Genomic DNA, 22,895 nt, shown 5'->3' with positions numbered 1-22,895 from the left:
TTCGAAACGAGCGTCAAGGGAGAGTTTGAGAAGGGTACGCAGGGGTTCGGTCGGATGCGCGGACGTCCCGACCCTGACTGTGGAAGGGCACTCGATATCACACGCGCGTCCGTTGTGCTTGGCTGGCCGGTGGGATGGGCACACACGAAGGATATTTGACAGGGCGGATTTGCTAACTGGAAGCTCGTTCCAGTTAATGAAACCTTTTGCATCTCAGGGTCTACTCAAGTAAAGCCTTGGTGCATATGTAAACAAAAGCTCTCACGGTGGCTGCGTAGCAGCCAGAAGCTGAGGATAACTAAGACACCTACCACATTAGTATCACCATTGAGTAATAAATAATAGCATTAAATTTATCAATCCAAACATTCACACTAAATCTAAACTTGTACCCTATCTGTAAGTCGACCCCCACTCCAATTATAACCCAATAACCCAACTATGTACAAACAAATCACGAACACTATACACATCTGGCAGAAAATGTCAGGATTTCATTCGGGTAATCTCCTCAGTCTCCATTGCAGCCAGCGTTTCGATGAAATCGCAATTAATATAATAAGGATTGGGCAGAAACTGAAAAAATATCAACTTTAAAGAAAAATAGTGGAATTTATAGTAAAAGAAAAATAAAATGAAGAAATTGACTCGGCAAAAACACTTGAGCATCAGAAAAAATCTTCATACCCTGGCCACAAATCACGATAGAATAAAAAACAAAACACAAACGAAAGTTAGCACCATCCAATGGGAGGAAAAAGAGAAAAATGTAAACATCTTGGCGCCAACACTCGCCATACATAGACATGTAGAGAAATTATTCACTCGAAACTTGCTCTAAAATATTTTGTAATTCAAAACTAATCGTTTTCCGAGAGTAAATTTGTTATGCCTTCTGTCACAATTTTATAAATGTTATTAATTAACCAGTAACGCGAGAGTGATGAGGTTACGACTGTCGGGGAAAACCGGACACCTCATCAGAGCGTGATTTACATAAAACAAATAACTTTAACAGATGAATTCTAAGACTCACTCAACAATCAATTACCCAAATTTGAGTTTTTCCTCTAAGGAACTACCTCCATGACAACGTAACCCCTCTCATTTATCACCAGGGGGGGTGTGCTTGAATCGCTCGGGATTGATTCCGGCACGGAATAATCCCGATCTCTCATTCCGTGTCGGAATCTTTTTGCTCGGGATTTGGTGTGCTTGAAATTTTCTAGCCGATTGTCGGCTTCGAGTGTTGCTATCTAGATTCAACCCGAGCGATAGACGTGGCAACGTCGGGTTTAGGACGTAAATACGGCCGTTGTTAACGCCGAGCCTACAAATATTTACAAAACAATCGACAGCAGAAATTCAGATACCGCTGATATAAATTAATACAACTAAACAACATAAGGAAATACTTCTTCAATTTGTGAAGGTAAGTAACCTCATAAGTAACTGGAACCAATTTTGATTCTATTGTTTGTAATGTTTAATGTTTTTTTATCAGTGTTTACTTTTCAGAAAGTGAAAGCATAAACAACGGAAAACTAAAAAATAATTTTACTGCCAAAGAAGGAGCAATGCATTGGCAGCAGGTGACGCTGAAACCAGCTGAAACTTAAAGAATGTATGAGGTTATGGAAGTGGTGGAGAAAGGAAATAATGAAAATTGAATGAATTTATGTATCGCGAAGCAAATACTTATCATTTTCAACCACAAATCATCGACACGGCTTCTCACAATTTTGTAAGTGCTATGACTTTTTCGCCGCATAAATAATAAAATAGATTCGGTTAATGAAGCGTTACGCATATTTTTGTATGGCGATAATTTTAATAGCTATGAGTGGAACAATGTATCGGTATCATGAGTGATATATCTCTTTACAGTCTTCGCAAGATAAATATGCTCCCAAGGGCAAAGCAGCCGCTCAATCAAAAGATGAAATCCACACTGCGAGTGGGGCTCCAGTAGCTCAATATTTCCAGAGGCGGGTGGCTGATATAATAAGTGGAAATGCAATTCTTGGCTATTTCAATATTAATGAGTAGGTGATTTTTTTTGATGAGGAGAGGTTTTTTAAAAGTTGTCCTTTGAATAATAATTCTCTATACACAATGTTATTACTTTAATACTATTCTAAAATTGCTATTAATAGTGTAATATCATATTATACTATGTAATTTATTAATTTCAATACTGTAAATATTAACATTATGAACTTAAAAACCCTCATTGCCCTTTTTAAAAATATTATATTATTTACAAAATATTTATTTCAGATACCAACACCAGTGTAGAGTAATTGAAAGAATTCCAGAGAAGCCACTGTTACTACAGGAAAAAGTATTCTACCCGAAGTGAAGTAATTAGAGGAAACAAAAAAAAGTTAATGCAAAATGCTTAGATTGGAAAGGGAGGAACTAAAACTAGTAAACATTGAGGCCAAGATCGACAAAATTAATTTTTAGTTGTAAAACTTTGTATTTGATTATTTGTGTTCAATATAATAATTGAATTCTACCATTGAAATATTTCATATGAATACCTCTCCTATAACCAATAGTTAAATTGATGAATTCTTCTCGGATTCTCAACCAGGTTAATTATTTTGTATAAGCCGACGTTTTGAGAGACGACTTGTCTCCCATCTTCAAGGTCGTGTTACTCTTTAAAGTCCAATTTCACAAAATTTTACCTGGCTGAGAACCCGAGATGAATTCATCAAAGAATCATCAATATCAAAGAATTCATCAATAGTATTCACCCGGAGAAATTAAAATCGTTTAATAACTAATTTGTTTACCTCCATCCAAATTGCATTGTCATGATAATCATAAATATTAACCTTAGTAACTTTTCCCCTAATAATATTCTTTAAAATTAGTATATTCATACTAGCAGGGCTAAAAAGAGTAAAAAAAATTAGGATTACTACTAGGGAAGGTGAAATTAAATGAAATCTCTAGATTAAATGACATTTTTTTATTTGAACCACTTGAAATACAGTATGCAATAGCATTTTATTAATTAATCTAGACTCCTTGAACCCAAAAAAGGCATTTTTGTCACAACTTTCAGTGAATATTAGGCTTCTGTCCATTATAGATACGTTATTTTGTTTCAATCTACATTTGTTAACTTTGAAGGTAAGGAAGTAAATAACGAGAACTCTTCCAAGTAACTTTCGGCGTCCAAAAATTACTAAATGCACCTTCAAGTGCATCCTTTGATTTCGTTCAGCATCAACAGGAAACATAGTCAACCACAGCATACACAGCACACAGACATTCGATATTCGTGCCGGGTTCTTCAACGCGTACAGTGGTACATTCGAGCATGTTAATTTGTATGGTCTTCGAAAATTAACATAATGTTTCTGGATGTACACATCACACGCGCAGCCGCGTATGTAGTGCAAACATCTGAAATTGCATCATAACCTGAATTTATGGCAATGAATATGCTTTTAAAATTTAGGAAACTCAAAGAATTCAAGGTGAAGGGACTTAATTACGTTAATAAAATTTACTCATAAGCACATTACCCTGATACGATTTCAGCAAAAATGTTACTCGCCTTAGTTTCTACTGAAAGCGATGAGGATATTCCTTCGGAATGACATCTGTGAGAGATTCAGTCAAATCTCTTGTCAATACCTTTGAGAGACAAAAAGGGCTCTTGAATTCGCCGTCGCTCACATTGAAGGAATCCTCTGTTTCCCTGAAGTATCTCGTTCTTCCAAAAACTTCACCTTCTCCCTATTCTAATTCTCCCATTAACCGCAAATAAACCATAACATCCGCCATATTGTTCAAGATTGCGACACGGAATTATAATCTCACCTAACTACGACCACTCGGCTTTCATTCCGGCACGGAATCAGCAGATCCCGAGCAAAATCTCATCTCGAGCGTTTCAAGCACACCAAATCACATTCCGTATCGAAATTTTCCGGGTGAGTCCTTGGTTACGTATCGGAATTAATCTCGAGCGATTCAAGCACACCCCCCCAGAACCTTCATCAAATACACATTTATCCATGTTCAACATAATATACTAGAAACTCGGTCCACCTTCTTCACACGACAACCTGGTACAAACTGGACTGTTTTCAAAAATTTTCATGTGCATTAAATGATTACACATATGTTACAAGTTGAATTTCAAACTTTACTTCATCGAGAGCATATATCCAACAAAATTAAATCACAAAAACATCATTTCCACCGTTCCCTAAATGTGTACATAATTCATAAACGATATAATTTATGCAAATAGATAATGAATATATTTGTAAGGGCATTTTCTCGCCTATGAATTGTTAAGTTGGTCACCTCGAGGTGAAGAATTCCAATTACAAAGTTCTCACCAGTCCTTTTTCGAAGCTTCAAAAAGTTATGCTCAATTACTACAATAGCTATTTCCTCCATGAATTAGACAAACAAATACTATTACGCGTAAAATATGAACATATTTACAAAAGTATTCAGAGGACATAAGAGTAAACGTATATTAGATAATATCAAATAAAATGTTTTTACAATCCAAGCTGATGATATCGACGAAAATTGCCCCGCGATAATGCACACTACCAAAATGGCAACTTTCGTCATTGTGGTTTATTTTAAGTAAGATGAACAATATTAATATTTCCTTACATTAAAAGTTTGGAAATAGTTTTTACATATACAATACCTAGCTTAGGTATTCATGTAGCATTCAACAACATGGAAATTGATATCTACCTCTCGCCCATTTAAAAAATCAAAGAATGGGTAAAATTTAATTTTAAAAAGCTATTTTTAATGCAAAGATTTCGTTCTCCCCATAAAAACAAAATAAGGGCACCAGTCAAATATGTTGACCGTGGAGGAAGTGACGAAGACGACCATTACGCCGTTCTCATAGTTTTGCGCGTGTACTTCTTCATTATTCGACTTTATAAGCTTTAAAATCTTACGTTCAAACAATTTTTCACGATTCCATGTTGTAGTCAAATAAACATTGAGTAATACAATATATGAAACGACCCCATGAATTTGGCAGAATTTTATACAAATGCTCAAAGTTCAGCGTTGTACTTCCACTATTTAATTACTGAAACGGTAAAATAGCACAAAAACCCATGACTCCATTCGATCAATCAATTCTCTATATGAAGACTCATAATTTTATTACAGAAGGTGGAAATGCTAGGGAGGGATAAATTACACACATTACATACACCAAAACCCTCAGGAGGATGGAAAACTAAGGAATTTTAATTATTTCCCATGGAAAAATAGCCAAGAATCTCGAGTGATGCATGCGTAATCCATAATGGATATACCTTAACGACCTTGCCTCCGCAAAGGAGCGTCGTGAACCGCTCCTATTCGTTAAAATACGCAGGAATGAAAAGGACGACGTCGCCATAATCGGGCCAAGAATGGGAATCAATTAAGTCAAAGGAGAGCTGACGGTTGCGCCGCGCTAGAGGAAAAAGGTATATATGGATGGCGTAGTCACTGGAAGACGAAGAGGGGGACATTATTCATAGCCTGCCCTACACTAATGCAGGCCAGACCATTCACAGGGAAGATGAGAGACTAGACTTCGGACTGGGGTGTTTCAATAGTGATTTTTCAAAGTAAAATACGGGCCTTTTATGAGGCAGGTAAAAGTATTCGGGGGAAAAAATCTCATTTCAGAAAGGGGAGCAAAGGAATGGTCTCAAGAAGATACTTTTGTTACAGAAAAAAAATCCTCATTTTTTTCTCCTACGGAGTAAAAACGAAGTATCTCGTGGCAAGGAACTCGGAAGCAAAGCGCTCATTAAGCATTCCCAAAGAGAAGGTGGAATCGGGAGTTTCCATTCACCGCTACCCCAGTCGCTGGCGGACTTCATTTCCCCTCATTTATCCCGTAACCAAATTTTCGTCCGCGTCTTCGCGGACCGCACTATGTTCGCCCTGAATATTATACTAAGCGTCAGTTTCCAAGTTGCTTATTTTTATCTTCCCCCGGCACTTTCTTTGATATATTGTGGGAAAAGATTTTCAGAAACTGGGTGCTGAGAATCTATTTATAGAATAAAAACCGATATGAATTGAATAAAACTGCCCTATAATAAAAATAGCATTGCATAATAGTAACGCATACTTAATTTAACAGAAGAATAATATACGCAACAATATTAGATAATGAATATTGTACTAAGCGTCATTTTCCAAGGTGATTATTTTTATCCTCCCCCTCTGCTTCCTTTGAGGTATTTTGGGAAAAGATTTTCAGAAACTGGGTGTTGAGAATCTGTTTGCAAGATAGGAGCATCTAAGTATTGAATGAAAACTGTTCTATACTAAAAATAGCATCGTTTTCTAACAAAGCATACATAATTTAACAAAAGCATGATATACGAAATAATATAAGATGAGAAACAATGGCGCGAATCGATAGAGCATAAAACGATAATAACTTTTTGTTGAGAATCTCTTTTGTACACTGCCAGAGACCACATCCGGCGAATTCGTTTTGCGTTGGAGTCTAACTATGAGGGTCTGAGTTCAAGTCCGGGGTGTGAGCACATAGTCACTTCTCACGCTGTTATAAGATTGGTTCGAGATATTTGTCATGCCGACTAGATACTTTTTTTAAAAAATTGACTTGATTTTTATCAAGTAGAGTTTTTCTATCACGATAATAGATTAAACAGTTCTTTATAAATTTGTTGTCTTTGGTCTCGAAAATTACGGTTATCACTCGAAATCTAGTTTGCTGTGTGTTTTACTTAAATATGGGTAACAACAAAAGAAGAGTTTTTCTTCCATCCTCGGCTAGAAACTATCACAAGGGTTACCGGTGACTGCAATCAAATCTTTTGAGCTTGATTTCACTCTCTCACGATTCTACGACCGCGCCGGAAGAGAAGAAAGCTTTAGACCTAACGGTTGAAATGCTGACAGTTTAGTCAATATAGCCCTAAGATATTAAATGATTCATATAAGAGGATAAAATGAAAAGAAATGGTTCAAACAGGCATGGCAATGACCTAAAATATTTAAAGGCACATTTTGAATGAAAAATATTAATGAATATCCTTGTTCTAAGGCCTATAAAATAGTTTCAACACATATCGAAAGCCAAATTGGCCTAAGAGTCTGGGATACCAGGAATATTTGAAGGTTAATAAATTGAAAGTAAATGTAAAATTATCATAAATACTTAAAATTCTCGACCATTTTCATTACAGTTTGTATTATTTTAATGTTTTAATCAGGCGTTCAAAATTTGTAACCGTCCAGCTTATTAAAACCACTTTTCTGTTTCCACACACTTTACCACTTACTTTTAAGTACCTTGATAATGGCACAAGTTGCCAAAACCATGGTTGGTGTAAATAAAAGAGTGTGGAAACAGACAAGTGGTTTTAATAAGCTGAATATCAAAGATTTCCACCGTATCACGCCGGACACTGTATCTTTTATTTGTAACCGTATTTGTGGTATAATTCCAGTAACTCTTGAATGATTTATGTGTTAGAATTACACGAGATTAAGTCTGAAACAATACCCTAAATCTGACAGAGGCATTACTTCCTGTTGTACCCCAAAAACTGACTCACGGTCCATTTCCCTAAGCTGCCATCTCATTTGGGTCTCATATGACTTGAGCAAATATTGCTTTCCCATTTAAACTACGCGTTATCATCGCCCGTCATTTGAGGAGAACGCGCACCAAATGTGCACAGCAACTCAGACACGCCGACTGAAAATGTCAATGAAAACGATGGACGCATAAAATGTGTCTGCAGCGGCGTTTTGCGAGCGACGACGCACGGCGGGTTCATAAAAAACGAAGTGCGGCAACCCTCCCATAAAAAGAGATCATTACCTCAGTTGCCGGAAGGAGTGAGTGCGCGTCCCCGCTGGCTCTGAGAAGCAACTTGAATTTACACGATCCGCAAGAGGGTTTCACGCTTCAGTTTACCGGCGATAAAATTGGATTCGCCACGAATTTAACATATGCGTGTGTCAAACGAAATTATAATATAGATGGCTTGATATATCACAACAGTCGACAAAAAAAAATTGTCCAAGGATGCGATTCCCAATTCATTGTATGCCTAATACACAGCCCGTATAGGAAAATCTAGGGCACGATTATGAAAAAGAACAATTTAGGGCAAAAATAATAATATTAATAGGTATTTAATTTTGGTTTCACATCTGAGTACAAGATAACAACGAGAAAGAGCTTTAGGTGATCTCCAAGGTCATAGGACCAGAATTGAGCCACCATTAAATAACAATAATGTATGCAAATAAAAGAAAATAATAATGCAATAAATAATAGATGAGTGTTTCAAAGATACAACATCAAAGTAAGTGTTCAATTTTTTTTAATCTAAGCAGGCAGTAAATGAAATAACTTTGGCCCCATGTAAAGAAAACAACGTTATAAAATTTTAGCCTTGGTCCTTTTGTTACTACACGTGACTCGCTCAAAATGCAAGCTTACCTTTCGGAATTATATCCTTCTTAAATCTATTCACTGCCAAAAGAGTGGAAAAAGGTTTTTATACTGAAATATTGAGCATATACACATTAAAATTTGAAAATAGTCTCCTTGTTTTTGACCTCTGACTTAATTATTCATTCGGAATGTCGAGTATAGGTACGTAAAATGAAAACGAATTTGATTAGATAGTCTTCTTACAAATGAATACCAGGAAAACAAAACTGCGGTAAATATCCAATAGAAAGTGATCATGACCTCAGTTACCTGAAGAGTGTCTCACTAGTTGGCTAGTAAATTGAATTGGGAATTACACCATCATTCAAAGATATTTGCGCTTCAGTTTACCAGCAATGAAATATGATTTACCACAAATTAAACGTATACGTGTCGAGCAAAATTAAAATATGAATGGATTTACCATCATATCAGTCGAGAAAGGACCTTCTCATATTGTGTGGCCAACGACTGAATTCTGGATAAAAAAAAATAGCCAAAGAATGCGAGAATACGACTAAGACTTCATAATTATGTCCCATAAACAAACACTGCTGTTGGCCCCATGAATTGACGATATACTCTCAGGGATTCAGGGTAAATCAAGGGAGTCTTTGAACTTTTCCCCTCGGCAGAAATTTGAATCTCATATTCCTTAAAGTGTTTATTATTAGGAGCAATGTGATTCAATGTTGATAGCATTACACCCTGGAAAATACGCCAAGAAAAAGATCCACTAACTTACATGAAAACTGCAATTCAATGGAATGTGGACATCACACCATCTTATAACTCGCCTTTTATCCAAACGAATATGAGAGGACGGTAGGAATGGTTTAAATGAAATGATTAAACAACATATTTGCAGTACGTGCAACATTAATGTATATTTGAGATTTAAAATAATACAAAATAAAAGCCTGAAATGGCGGTATTAAGAAAACAGGGGCAGGTTTTCAATAGAAGATTACCGTAAATAGAGTTGAGTTGTAGAATCTGAGTTTTTCCCGGCGTATGCTCTGCAGGAATATTTCTCGGGTTTCCCACCGGGTGTCGTATCGGGTTGTAGTTCCCAACGTTTCCATGACTAAGTCCGTCATCGTCATCAGGGGTTAATGTTGAGCCAAGTTTTTTCTCCGGAAACATGTATTCTTAGTCATGGAAACGTTGGGAACTACAACCCGATACGACACCCGGTGGGAAACCCGAGAAATATTCCTGCAGAGTTGATGTTGGCATTTCCTTTAAGTGAGGATTGTTGGATGTGCTGTTATTATGAAACATAATATTGATACCTGCTGTGAATTGCATTAAATGACGAACGGAAAAAGCTTTACATCAAGAAATTTTTCAGAATGAAATCATTTGATCCCGTGGTAGACGGCGTAAAAATACTCATACGGATTTTTGATGATTAAAATAAAGTAAATATAATATCTCGTCTGAGAGCGAAATTTCACTAGAAGTACGCTATATTAATAATAAAAATGGGAATAAAGCGCAACCGCGGCTACAATGAGAACTAAATCTCTAAGCGGAAGTACCCTTGAACAACCAAAACGATAAAATAAAATTATGAGTACGAATAATTATTGACTTTTTCTCCTGTTCCGTTCACCACTTTTTCTGCTGTGCGTTCGTTTGCTGAGAGAAAACAAATATTTTCTTTTGTCGGCTGCTTAAAAATAAAATCCCTCTAGTTCCTATGCCTTATCTACTACACATTTTCAACCTAGATTTAGGATGGAGTGGATGAAAGAAATTCATTGAAGTAGGTCAGCGCATTTTTTAACTCCTAATTCCTTCCTCTCTCTCTCAAGCATATATAATATCCAAGAGCTTGGAAATAGATCCAAAATGTTGAAATATATATCAAACTTCTTGGTCTCCTACCGCAAAAAGAAATGTTACTAATCCGAGTTTAGTTTTAATATTTTATCAGCAAACATCAGCTCTATAACTCAGAAATTTAATAGTCTATAATCATCCATTTCTTCTTGAATTTCCCGCTAGTATCAAAACTTCTCTTTTACTAAAAATTACATGCTTTCTTTAATGCATTCCCAACACTTTTCACTAAATTAACCACATCCCACAAATTTTAAATTAAATAGAGTTATATTGTTGTAAATATAAGCGTCAAGATCTACGGTACTATTCTTGTATGCTAAATTAATTTAAGAAGACCAGAACTGCCAGTGTTAAAGCAACGACTTTCAGCAAATGGATGATAAAAGAAATAAAATGGCTTGAATATAAACCACACTAAGATAATTCAATACTAATGAAAATGTCAACACTGGATGTGAACTGTTTTCTCAGCTCGCTGAAAGTAGAGATATATATACACAACGGAAATCGAGTAGGTGCTGTGCTGTCAGGGTTGAAATGCTATTGAACAGCAGGCAAATATCGCAGGGATCCATTTCTCGAGAGGTTAGTTTAAGTTTTATCTAAAAAGGAAAATGAAATACTAAGTAATGGACTAATGATTAGTTCGCGATTCAAGCACAGTACTGCTTCGGTCGAATGAGGGATGAAGTCATGGTCCCCTTGTTGTCCATTGTTAAGAACAGGCTATTAGAGATACCGAATTTCTTCCCATCCATCCCACCAACCCTTCCATCATGACATAAATAAGTTTAAATGTTGGTTCCCTCCACAAACTACCGGTGTTATAGAAAACAAAAAGAAAGTAAGGCCAAAACAATCATTTCGGTATACAGAAATCATGCCATATACTCGTTGAAATGACACAAGAAAGACATGTAGCATAAAAAATAACTTACACCTTAAAAATACTTGACAACGGATGAACAAACACATTTAACGGACGCTACAAAGTTGGTTCAAGTAACGGTATCAATTCATTCGTATTTTACTAGATTTATAATTTTCTATTTATTTTTACTCGATGGAATATATATATACCATTTTAGAATCGCAGTAATAAAATAAAAACCAAGCAGCCGATTGCGTGCGGAAGAGGAAAACCTCTCACATCAACAACCTATTTAGAAATGAAAGAACTCTCACCATGAATCAAAAAGAGTTGAGGACGCGACTTCTGGAGGGATTGAGATCAAGGTGAATTTTTTGATGCATAATAATAAATTATAATACGTTCGGGGGTGCTTAAACAAATGAAAGAAGCAAGAAGCAAAACCACCGAAAAACGAAAAACGCCGGATGTTCAATCCTTATAGTTTCCAAGGAAGTGGAAAACAAACACAACGCGCAAGCCGGATCACAATCGTAACATTTTTACACCGACAGGAACCAACGTGCACACGCGGGCTCGTGGATTTACGAGACACAAAACGTTTCGCCCGAATCGTCCACTGCTTTCAGGAGGCGGAGCATTTGAGTGGAGTGCGAGGTTCGCAAGCGAAAGAAATACGACACCCTTAACTCAAACCAGCACTCCTGAAGGCGATTCGTCTTCTGAACTATAAAGAAAAAAAAAGAAAGCGATAAAAAATTCCTCCCGCCACGAGAAAAAGCGGCTGCAAAATCCAGAACGGCCACACGAGAATACTTCACGGGTGCTTAGCCACATGAAATAAAAATGATAATTCTAACAATGCAAGATGAAATAATCTCGGCCTTATTAGCATTGTTCAGAAAGAAAGAGAAGTGAGGGGAATGTTTAGGGATTGAGGGATGAATACATGAGGGTGAACTTCCTCTGTTTATGGTAACTTCCATGTCCAAATTAATAAGCACCTATGTGCCAAAATATTTGTATCAAAATATAATAAATCATTGAACAGCAAATAAACGCCAAACACGCGACATGAAAGAACACCATGTACACTTCAACCTGTCATCTTCCCATATTCATTCGTTCTATTTCACCTATTGCGATTTATGGAATTACTGGAATATTTTTTTCATTTAGTAATACCGTTATATTTAGAAATATATCATAAAATGTGGTATCACTTGCGATAATGAATGTGGTTCTCTGTATAATACCTAAAATATACATATTCTTAGTGTTGATTTCTAGCCATGCTTATTGCATTATTCCAATAGAGCTGTAAAATAATGAGAGATTTAATGTTTTTATTCTTCCGAAAATAGGTGCCATCTTGTACTACAAGTGCCATCTTTCTCTCATCGAAATAATGTCTCAAATCTTGATTCATATTAGTAACGCATGTACTATCATTTATGTTCTTTAAGCACGAATCCGTAACGAAGCAGTATATCCTGCTTTATTCTCTATTGCTTAGGGCACCAGTACCTATTTTTTGCAAGAAAAGCAGTTTTTTGGTATTTCCTTTTGGACGGAAGCATTGGTGAGGGTCTTTATCGTGACTCTCTCGGACCTTAACCGTCCTTTGTGTCCCATCTCTTCGCAATGAACATCCAAAGAGCATTGGAATGGAAGTGACATATATATAAACAAGTAAATACAAAAATACATACAATACTCTATACTGCCTTCTTTTCATCTTTTTATTTGTCTTTTACTCTGTTAGTATGTTTTCATGCCGCTCATTCCCTTCCAGTTCATCCAATCGATGAGTATGGCAAAAGCGAGTGTGATTGAGGCAGAAAACCGTGTTCGGGAGAGAGGAAAGGACATGCGTGCTAAGTTTTCTCTCGTTTTTTTCACCCCTTCAGATTTTACTTGATTATTCTCAAGAAACAAGCACGCAGAGGACAAAGTACACAATTTTCTTTCGACCATTGCTTAGAAGAGAGAAGACTACTTGCTTGATTGGATTTCGAGGGCTTTGAATTGGATCGAGATCGGTATTTATAAAAGGAATTAAAGAAGTTACTACATATAATTTTTGGTTTTTCCCGGCGAACAATTGCAGTTAAGTTTTCTCGGGTTTCGCACCGGGTAAGGTCCTCCATTTCTCCTTCTTACTCCAATCCAATCCAATCATTGGATTCCAGACATTGGATTCCTGAATTCCTGATGACGATGGGCGAGTTGTCCATCGAAACGCTGGAAGGAGAAATGGAGGACCTGACCCGGTGCGAAACCCGAGAAAGCTTAACTGCAAGTAACAACATCTTCCACATCAACCCGCAGGTGGCACCAAAAATTTCCATTTTTCTTTTGACCATGGCAACTGAGGAAGAATGAGTACTTTTTTTAGAGTATATGTATCGCGCGATTTGAATGGAGCCATTTATTATGACACTTGCAATTCATCAAACCCACTCGGTAGATAGTAGGAAGAGATAAGTTAGGACTCGAAAAGAATTGAAAAAGCACCCTGAAAAATGGGGAAACTTGATACCCACAGTCATTGCAAGCAACATCACGAAAACATTTAATGTAACATTGCATAATTTGCATAGTATTGTTTCATTGAATAATCCGTTTTTCATTACTTTGCACGGCGTGTAAACTAAGAACTGCTAATGCCTGAATTTCTGTGTAACCCATTTGAGAGGCTTAGTTCGTGTTGTGTTGTGGGTGTACACTATTCGCGAAGTAACACGTCATAGTGATATAGTTATATAAAATAGTACCTATTACATAGGGTGTCCACACAGGGTCAATTTGTTTGTATTTGTATTCTTTTAAGTTTCTTTGTTTCTATGCATGGCTTCACTTTCAATTGTTAGGAGTTATGTACAATTATTTTCTCATGGACGAGGGGCCAACGAAAATAAATGAATTGTTATCATAATTTCTATCGTGTTCATGTAGACACAAGCAGATACACGTCGCAGAAAACGCATCTCTATATTGCACAGCATCTTTCTATGTTATCCTTTCCCCCCCAACCGAATGAAGAGCCTTGGAAAATGAAAAAAGGAAGTTTTTTCCTGCGTAGGGAGAACTCATGTTCCCCCACACTCTTTCCTCCAGTTTTTTTTAAAGGCGGGGGAGAGAATGAGGTGGTGTGAGTGTGTAAGAGAGATGGCGTTTTCCAGTGGAGAGATGCACCGTGCTTAATCACGCTCCCTGGCTCATTAGTTCCGGCTCACGCCGCTCGGTGTAGCCCGTGAGGTGATGAGTGGGAGGGGGGGCGAGGTTGGGGAGGTTGAGCGCGCTACCCTGCTGTCGTCGCCTCGCGCGTACATAACACTTGGCCAAGTTAAGTGCCTCCTCCCCCTCTCCCTCTTACTCCGCCTCCCTTGCACTCAGGAAACAACATCCTCATCCCAAGCATCTTTCTTTCCTGTCTTTCTCGCTTTCATTTCCCTCTCTCTTTAGCACGCCCGTCTTAGAAGAGCACGGCGACGCGTTTTCTCTGCCTTTGCGTCGCGACGCGTTCGTTGAGCCCGATGCCGTTATGGTTCCCGGGTTTTCACCGCGTTGTTTTGTTGTGATGACGACTGTTTTTACGACAATTGGCCGCCGGCGATCACGCTAGCATCTACCTTCAGGTGAGAAGTGGAACTGTATGACGACAGAGATTCAACGTGATGAAGGCGCAATATATTGCGGTACCGATTAGTCTAGAATTCCATCTAACCAGCAAATTGACAATAGCGTAAAAATTAGGTGCCTATGTTTCCGTTGTCTTGGCAAAGGCTGTTTTACACGGGGCACGGAATTGCACAGGTTAGAGCTGCATTAATTTATAAAATGGCGTAGAATTGCCCCAATGCATGAACCAAATTAGAACAGGGGCTATTTTGCCGTCTCGCATCCACGCGTTCTCGCCTGTGTTCTAGCAATTCACCGCTCTACACGACGCAATTTTGACTGCGCCTTCGTACACACGTCAGATTGTGCGAGTACGTACCCCGTGTAAAACAGCCTTAACAGCAATATTCATTTAATTTCTCTCTCTGTTTAGTATGCCCGTCTTAAAAGAGCACGGCGCGGTGCCGCGTTTTCTCTCCCTTTGCGTTACGACGCGTCGCTTAATTATAGTACATCCAAATGATATCGTATTTCCCGGGTTTTCACCGCGTTGCTAGGAGTCTGATGACAAAATTTATGGTTGGCTATCCCATTACAATAGGCAGGTCAGAAGTGGAGAAGAGGAGAACGACACAGATTTAACGTGACGAAGGTGCGAAATATTGCTGCACCGATTAACAAAAGACTCACACCAACCCGCCAATTTACTATTCAGTCTAAATTTGGCACATATTTTCCCATTGTCGGTGTAAAACATGTGTTTGTGTGGAGTAAGAAAGCAAGTATGTATACATTTTTAGCAATTTATTCAACAAGGAATAATAGTTATCAAAAACTTTATTCTATTGGAGCCACTTGCCTCATTTTTTTATTTCCAAGATGGTACTGCAATGACACACACTGAAGTGGTGGAATTAGCCGCCGTTTGATCGTCATATGTCTTATTCGGCTTTTGAGAAATGCAAGTGGGATTGCCAGCGAAAATGTCGCCATCTCTCACGAAAAAAACGCGCAGGAAACATGGATTTACTTATCATCAGGGAAGCCTTCGCAGGAACAGTAGACCCTGGTGAATAAGATTTTCTCAGGTCTCTAGTCGGGGGTGGCAGTATACTTTTTCCGAAGTTTCGCGAAACGCCTCGTATTGAGAAGTAAAATTACATATTTTTGAAATATTGAATGATTGAATGAAGAAAGAATGTCCTTCTCCACAGTAATTTAACGCATCGTACGCTTTTAATTACTGTGGTTAATTTCTTTTCATTTCAGTATGTAGAACTCATCACGACTGAATCGGTTTAACTTATGATTATTGTTTTATATTATAAAATCAAACAAAATACCACACTATGAAAATTGAAAATTTCCAATCCATTTTTGACGATGTGCCTACCATATTGATTTCCTTCAATTAACTAGAGTGGAACAAGCTCCATTCCATCCCCTTGATACGCCGACAGAGGCGGTTTTCGGAGCTGTACGTAGACTTGGGTTTGGATTCCCAACTCTGAATACACACACTGCCAACCTTCCCTCGCGCGGCGAAACCCAAACCCGCGACACCCAACCCACGACCAGTTCCGGCGTAATAGCTCCCGCCCATTCGTCACGCCCACGCTTATTAAGTGGACAGGATGGCGGTGGTAGTAGACCAGTCCCTTTGCCGGCGAGGCGTGTTCCGGCGGCGACGGTCGAATGGGCAGGGCGGGGATGGGGAGGTCAAATGGGGCAGACTGTTAGCGCGACAGGGGCCGGGGGTCCTCATCGGAGGGGTCACAGTCACAATTGGCGCTGGCTTCCCGACAACAGATGAGGCATCCCCTTCATTTGGGCGCTGTGAGTTGCTCGCCCGTCCTTCAGCACTGAAACATGACTTTCCCTCCATTCTGAGTGGCCGGCCACTCGGGTCGGACGTGCCCTAATGAAGACTGAGGCGGAGCGAACGCCCTTGGAGGGAGGGAGTGAGCGTATACGGCAATGTTTTGGACAAACGCGCATCGCCAATGTCATGATTCATGCCATGCTACACCCTTGCACCGTTTTGATGGGTTACAAACTATGTTGGGGTGTCTGGAAAATAAATGCAAGAAGAGGATGCATATATCCCACTCGACTGTTCTTAGTGATGATGCAATAATTCTATAAAAACTTAGCTATCATCACGAAATTTCCGGGATGTACAGAGAAACACCTTTGCCGGCATTTACCTGTACCTCATGTTTGAAAATTGTACGCAAGTCCTTTCTAATGTGTTACATCTAAAGCTGAAAATTACGTAACTCATATTTCAAGGTTGAAATTATAAAATTTAGTACTCGCATAACATTTTAAATGGTAATAATTCGCTTAAAAAGACCAAAAAGGCCGTTTGAGCGGTAATTTAGGTATCCGCTAAAAAACACAATTTATTACCACTTGATTTCCAAGAAATGCGAGTTGTTCCACCGATGGAGAATGAATTGCACAACTTAATGGCGTATCGATCAATACCGCAATGATTTATGTTATTAGTGATCTAGCTCAGTTTTGATACCCATGTTGCCTATGTTGTAAGGTCGATGACAAATGTAACTATCTTTGTTTGAATGAACAAACATTTATTTATGACAACCAGAGTTTCATAAACTACGATCCATCCCACATTATGGCATATAAGTATCATTAGTGTCACCTACGTCAAAACTAATAACTGAATATGAAGTTAACTAAGTCATGATAATCCTTACTTCTCTCACGCCAAACCGAAGTTCATTTCTCATGTTGTAGAGTCGACAACTAATATTACAGTACCATTAAACCTGAATATAGAATTTTTGTCCACCTTATCACATGCTACTTTATTTTTCCAAAGACAAAAACAAAACGCCCGCAAATGGCAACGTTTCGTGTAAAAATTTCAAAATTGTCCCATAAAAACAATTTATTACATCATTAAATCGTCAACGACAGTAAACATGGTCAAAAGATGAACTCTCAAGAAGTTATTCCTCAAGGAAAAAGTGGTTAAGTTCCAAGAGTTAAATGCTTAGTATTCCACAATAAAAGGTACTAACCAAAAGTCGTGCTCGTTAATAAAAATTAATAAAAGAAACAGGGATCAGTAATTACAAAGCTTTATTTTCGTAAATTCTACGCTAAACATAGCATAATCTGATGATTTCTTCCGTTAAATACGATATCCGATTACGCAATTCTATTAATTTATGCAGCCAAGGGGATTCGGTACTTAAAATCATAGGCGGTTACCTTGTGACCAAAATTATTCGTTCTTCATACGGAAATTACGCTAAAATATATTTTTATCAGACGCAAAAATATTCCACGAAAATTATGAGCCGTGAGTATTAAGAGTCATGCATTGAATGTGAGCATCGAACAAAGTTAGACTTTAATGTGAAAGCACCTATAATCAAAGCAGGCGTGAAATAAATTCAAGTTCAAAGCCTGTGCCATCAATTCTGAATAATAAGCGAACTAATGACGTAAGATTAACATGCAATATCGCGAGATGTTTTCATTTTGCAGCTCCCTTCAGGCGATAGAACCTAAAATTTCAATCAACTCGTGACTTTCTTCCACACTCGGGCAGGGTAATTGATGGTAAAAATGGTAAAAAAAAACATGAGCAGCTCACCCAGACTCATCCAACTACTCTTTTGAGAGAGCAAGGAGCCGCCTTTTTTTCGGGTCAGAAAACGCCCAAGGTGAATTTTTTTCCCCAGTCCCCTTAGCCTTCACGCGGTTTGCAGCAACGCCCAAAAGGCAAGTGCTGCGACGGAGGTCGACGCTTTTTCGCAGCAATATATACCAACACGAGCGTCGCCCCACCAACATTCAAAGGACGTCCGCCCGCCCTCAGGAAATCGAAAAATAAACGCCTACCCGAGGGTCCGGACGGATACTTGCAGCCAAGTGAAATTCGGACGTACAAACGCAAAAAAAAATGATCCGGGACCGTCAGACGATTAATATTAATGCTGTGATTACGCGCTCACAGAGAGAGAGCTTACAAGATCAGCGCTCGTTACGACGATAAATTAAAGGAACATCATCATTATGGTCAGCTCATCCGGAGAACGGGACTTTAAGCTTCGGTTACAAAGGAAATGGGCGGAGCTTCTTTTCTCGGTTGAAAGACCGAGGTAACCACATGAAACAAGCATGTTACGCGTAAAATCCTGATAGTTCCGATCGCAGGTTGCGTAGGTTACATGAGCCCTGCTCAATAACTTACTCAGTGCTTCAGCTTACAGGCCTACGTATAATATGTTAGGAGGCGCTTTTCAACGCTTAGGCTTTAGAGTAAGTATACCTAAACAAGACAGCTTAAGGAGGCTGCGCAAACCAATAGTCAAAGCACGAATATTGCGAAAGATGATCCTCAAGTCGGCCTCCAAATGTGTTGTCATCCTACAAAAGTCGCTACTCGCCAGAGATTCACGGGGAAATAAAGTATAACTAGGTGCGTTAACAGCAATTTACATTCATGATTAGGTGTTTTATCAAATTCATCACTCTTCAATTATACTTGCCAGGATTATACTGCAAAATATTGGAAAAAAAGCATCACATAATAATCATCACCGCGCCGACGACATCCATCGACAATTTTATGAAAACCTATTAAAATGTGACCGAAGTTGCAACAGTAATCACCTTTTAAGGGGTGGAATTGGGCCTCCTCTACGCAGTCCACTTGAACCAAAAGCTGAGGCCAAAACTGAAACATTTATTCACATGGATTGCCATAAGAAATACCACAGGAAAATGACCCACGGACCTTTGACTTTCAAGGCTACTGCGCAGACCACTGCGGTATCCAGATTCCTGGTTACTAGATGTTGGGCCTTGCGGTCCATCCAAGATGGCAACGCGAGGGAGAAAGGGCTTCCATGAAGCCACAACCACAGAAGGCCAAAGGCCCGTGGTTGCATTACAGGTCCAGGAGAGTTTTTTCCTCATTGCAGTTCATGTGAATTTTACCACCGCATACGCAAAAGGATTAAAATATTACAGTCGAAACCATTATCTTCAGCATATATTGTTTAGGAAAATGGAAAAAAGTGCCAAATTTCATACGTGCGAATAATATTTTATGTTACTTAAATCCTGATTTCTCCTATTTCTGTAGTAAAATTTAATGGATACAAATTTCAAAATCCATGGAAATAAACGAAAAGATTAGGACTCAGATTAGGGTTGAGAAACGTGGATGCGTATAAATGAATAGGAGAATAAAGGTAACAGTGGAGTAGCAAAGGCCAGCGAGAAGCCACAAGCCACAGTAATCATGTGAAATGTGTAATGACCTGTGCTAAGCAATGGCAAGCCTAACATTTGATTACATAGTAACTTGGTAGCGATTGCAAATAACAAGGTTTTCATGAGTTGGAAGTTGCAAAAGAAAGTTCAAAAATTTAACAAGAAAAAGAGTTATTTGCAGAAAGTGAAGCTCTCAATCTGATTTGTTGAATAAATAAGTACTTGGGACCGATAAAGACGGACGCATAGAAGAAAAAATCATAAAATTGTCGCCAGCAATTAATAAAGTAAACACCAATGTTCCTACTATTGTGTTTATGATTTACAACTTTTTCTGCCAGCACGATAACTCAAAAACAGCTTTTTTCGTGCGACACTAATGAAAAAAATGCCTCCGAGAAGTTCAGTTGACATGTTCCACTTTAACAAAAACATTTCCTCAATTATTTTAATCTCAATAATAGGTATGCCGAATTTAACACCAATTCGAATAAAAAACTATTAAGATACAATACCCAATTGGTTTCTTTCATCTTCCAAATGGGTTTCTTCCAGCCCCTATCACTATGTACAAGTAAGTTATTGCAGTAATCGCTGAGGGTTATAAGAAATACATTCAATATGCACGCTTCACGAATGGCGGCGAGCTAAATATCAAGACTAAGGAAGATTCTCCTTCCAAAACGTTAACACGCACTGCCGTGACGACAGCTGACGTAATTAAGGCAAACACTACCACTTTTTCCCATCAGGGTCTGCTCTTCCCCAATCACCCAAGACACACAGCACGCACGTTTAAGGCGTGTATTGCCACGGTATCACGCCCCGTCTCAACCGATTATAGCTTCTGGAACGGCACGCGCGCGGACGAGTCGGCATGAAAATGGATATTTCACCTTCAATGGAGAGGGCGTTATAATCCTCCTCACGCTGCAGCAATAGTAATACTTTTTTAGGACAGCGTGGGAAACAGCGATTCCACACGAGGTATAGGGGACGCTAGTAATTCGGCACGCATTAAACCAATATGTTACGGTGACTTTACCTCCAAAGAGTATTTGATTCAGTGTAAACCACACTCTACTGATCACATACTACCCTGTTAACAATGAATAGGAAACGCCAATTCCATTCTAGCTAGAAGTCTATTTCCTCTTCAGTCCCAGGACGTATCTATCGTTATTTCTGGCCTAAATTTCATGTTTTCTGATTAAGTAGATGTTTACAAAAAATATTAGCGATTTATGAGCATCATGCTTCTCTATGAAGCACTGAGCTAGTTGCAATAACGGCGTTTCACTTACCTAAGCGAGAAAAAATTGAAGCATCGATGTATTGTATACAATACGACAGGACTGAGGAGGGTTACAACATCATTACGGTTGTATCAAACGGTCATCCAAGCTACGATAACGTCAACGAAAGCGACCTCCGCAGACAAAAAAGAAACAAAAATAACACTTACTCTTTATCAGAGTATCTTAAGGAAATTTAAAAATTTCGACGAGAAAACGCTTACTGGATTCAAAAAGTGATCGGAAAGCAATAAAGGACTTCGATATCTAGTGCCAGAAGAAGACAATTAAGATAAAATAGCGGGATAGGGTGAGGAACGAGGTGTTACAGAAAATAATGGGTGAAGATAGGGCACTGCGAGTCACTGTTTGCCAAAAAAGGAGGCGATGGATTGGCGTATTAATGAGACTCAGAAATTACAAAGGAAAAATAATGAAAAAAAAAATTGATGGAAAAGCCATCAGAGGAAGACCATGGAAGAAATACTTAGGACAGGTGAAGAAGAATACAGGGAGGAAAAGCTTGATGGAGGTAAAAAAAACTAGTTGGGGATAGGAAGAAATGGAGAGCTGAAAAATACCAATAAGTAATAGAATTGCAATGCCATGGAAAAAGTTATTTAAATGATATTTTCAATGCATTTATTGCCATTGAACATTTTTGCCAACAATTCAATCCATTGTATTACCTCACTATTGAATTTTTATTATTTTATAACTTAACAGCATAGATGTAAGTAGTACAAATGATGTAGAGTAATATATATCCTGTATATATAAATTTCAACCACATAGTCGTAGAATTGAGGCAGAGTACCTAACATATATTCTGACCGAAATGCCAATCAACGTTTCGAAGAATAACATAGCCACGTGAACGACAACTTATTGACAATTCTGCGAAAACCGTCAACTTTACGTGAAATCGGAATATAAACTTTATTTCGTGAGAGATGCTTGAGAAAAGACGAGAAACGAAAACGGACGACTCTTGAGGAGCAGAATGTTGAAATGCGTCCTAAACTCGCTTTTCCATATTCCGAGCAAGAGCTGTCAGAAATATTCTCGCGGATTAGAAATGTGATCACCAGAGATCTTCGCTCCAAACTCAAGAACTCGTAATTCATTCCTTTAAGTGGACCCCTTCTCCCAACACAGCCCTCCACGAAGTTTGTCGGCAAATACGCGATAAAAGCGAAAATCGTCGGGAAAGAAACCCACCCAAACTTCCTTCTTTAATTTTCGGAAAGTTCTGCGGCTAATAATGAATTTAACTTCCCTACTTCTCTCTTAAAAGGAACCTACGAATTACCATAACGCATGTTATTAGCATTCACCTTTAATTTTATCAATCTCCGAGAAAAAATTATACAATTAAGCATCACATATTAAAAAAGCGCTCGAAATGCAAAAATTGCAAACCGTCATTGTAGCACCATGCGTGTTTTTTGAATTTTCAATGCCTTCAAACGTAAAGAATTATTGATGACAAGGAAAC

General features: G+C 38.4%; 1 long non-coding RNA gene across 1 annotated transcript; it reads left to right on the top strand.

Moving 5' to 3' along the window:
- Positions 1-1,120: 1,120 nt before the first annotated feature.
- On the top strand, positions 1,121-2,465 carry LOC124168201. Its single transcript, XR_006866866.1, has 4 exons — positions 1,121-1,432; positions 1,505-1,744; positions 1,888-2,045; positions 2,281-2,465. It is a non-coding gene; the product is annotated as an uncharacterized LOC124168201 (long non-coding RNA).
- Positions 2,466-22,895: the final 20,430 nt, after the last annotated feature.

This window comes from Ischnura elegans, chromosome 11 (assembly GCF_921293095.1).
Source record: "Ischnura elegans chromosome 11, ioIscEleg1.1, whole genome shotgun sequence".
Lineage (NCBI taxonomy): Eukaryota > Metazoa > Arthropoda > Insecta > Odonata > Coenagrionidae > Ischnura > Ischnura elegans.
Note: the sequence above shows the minus strand (reverse complement) of the source record. Positions and strands in the feature narration are given on the sequence as shown.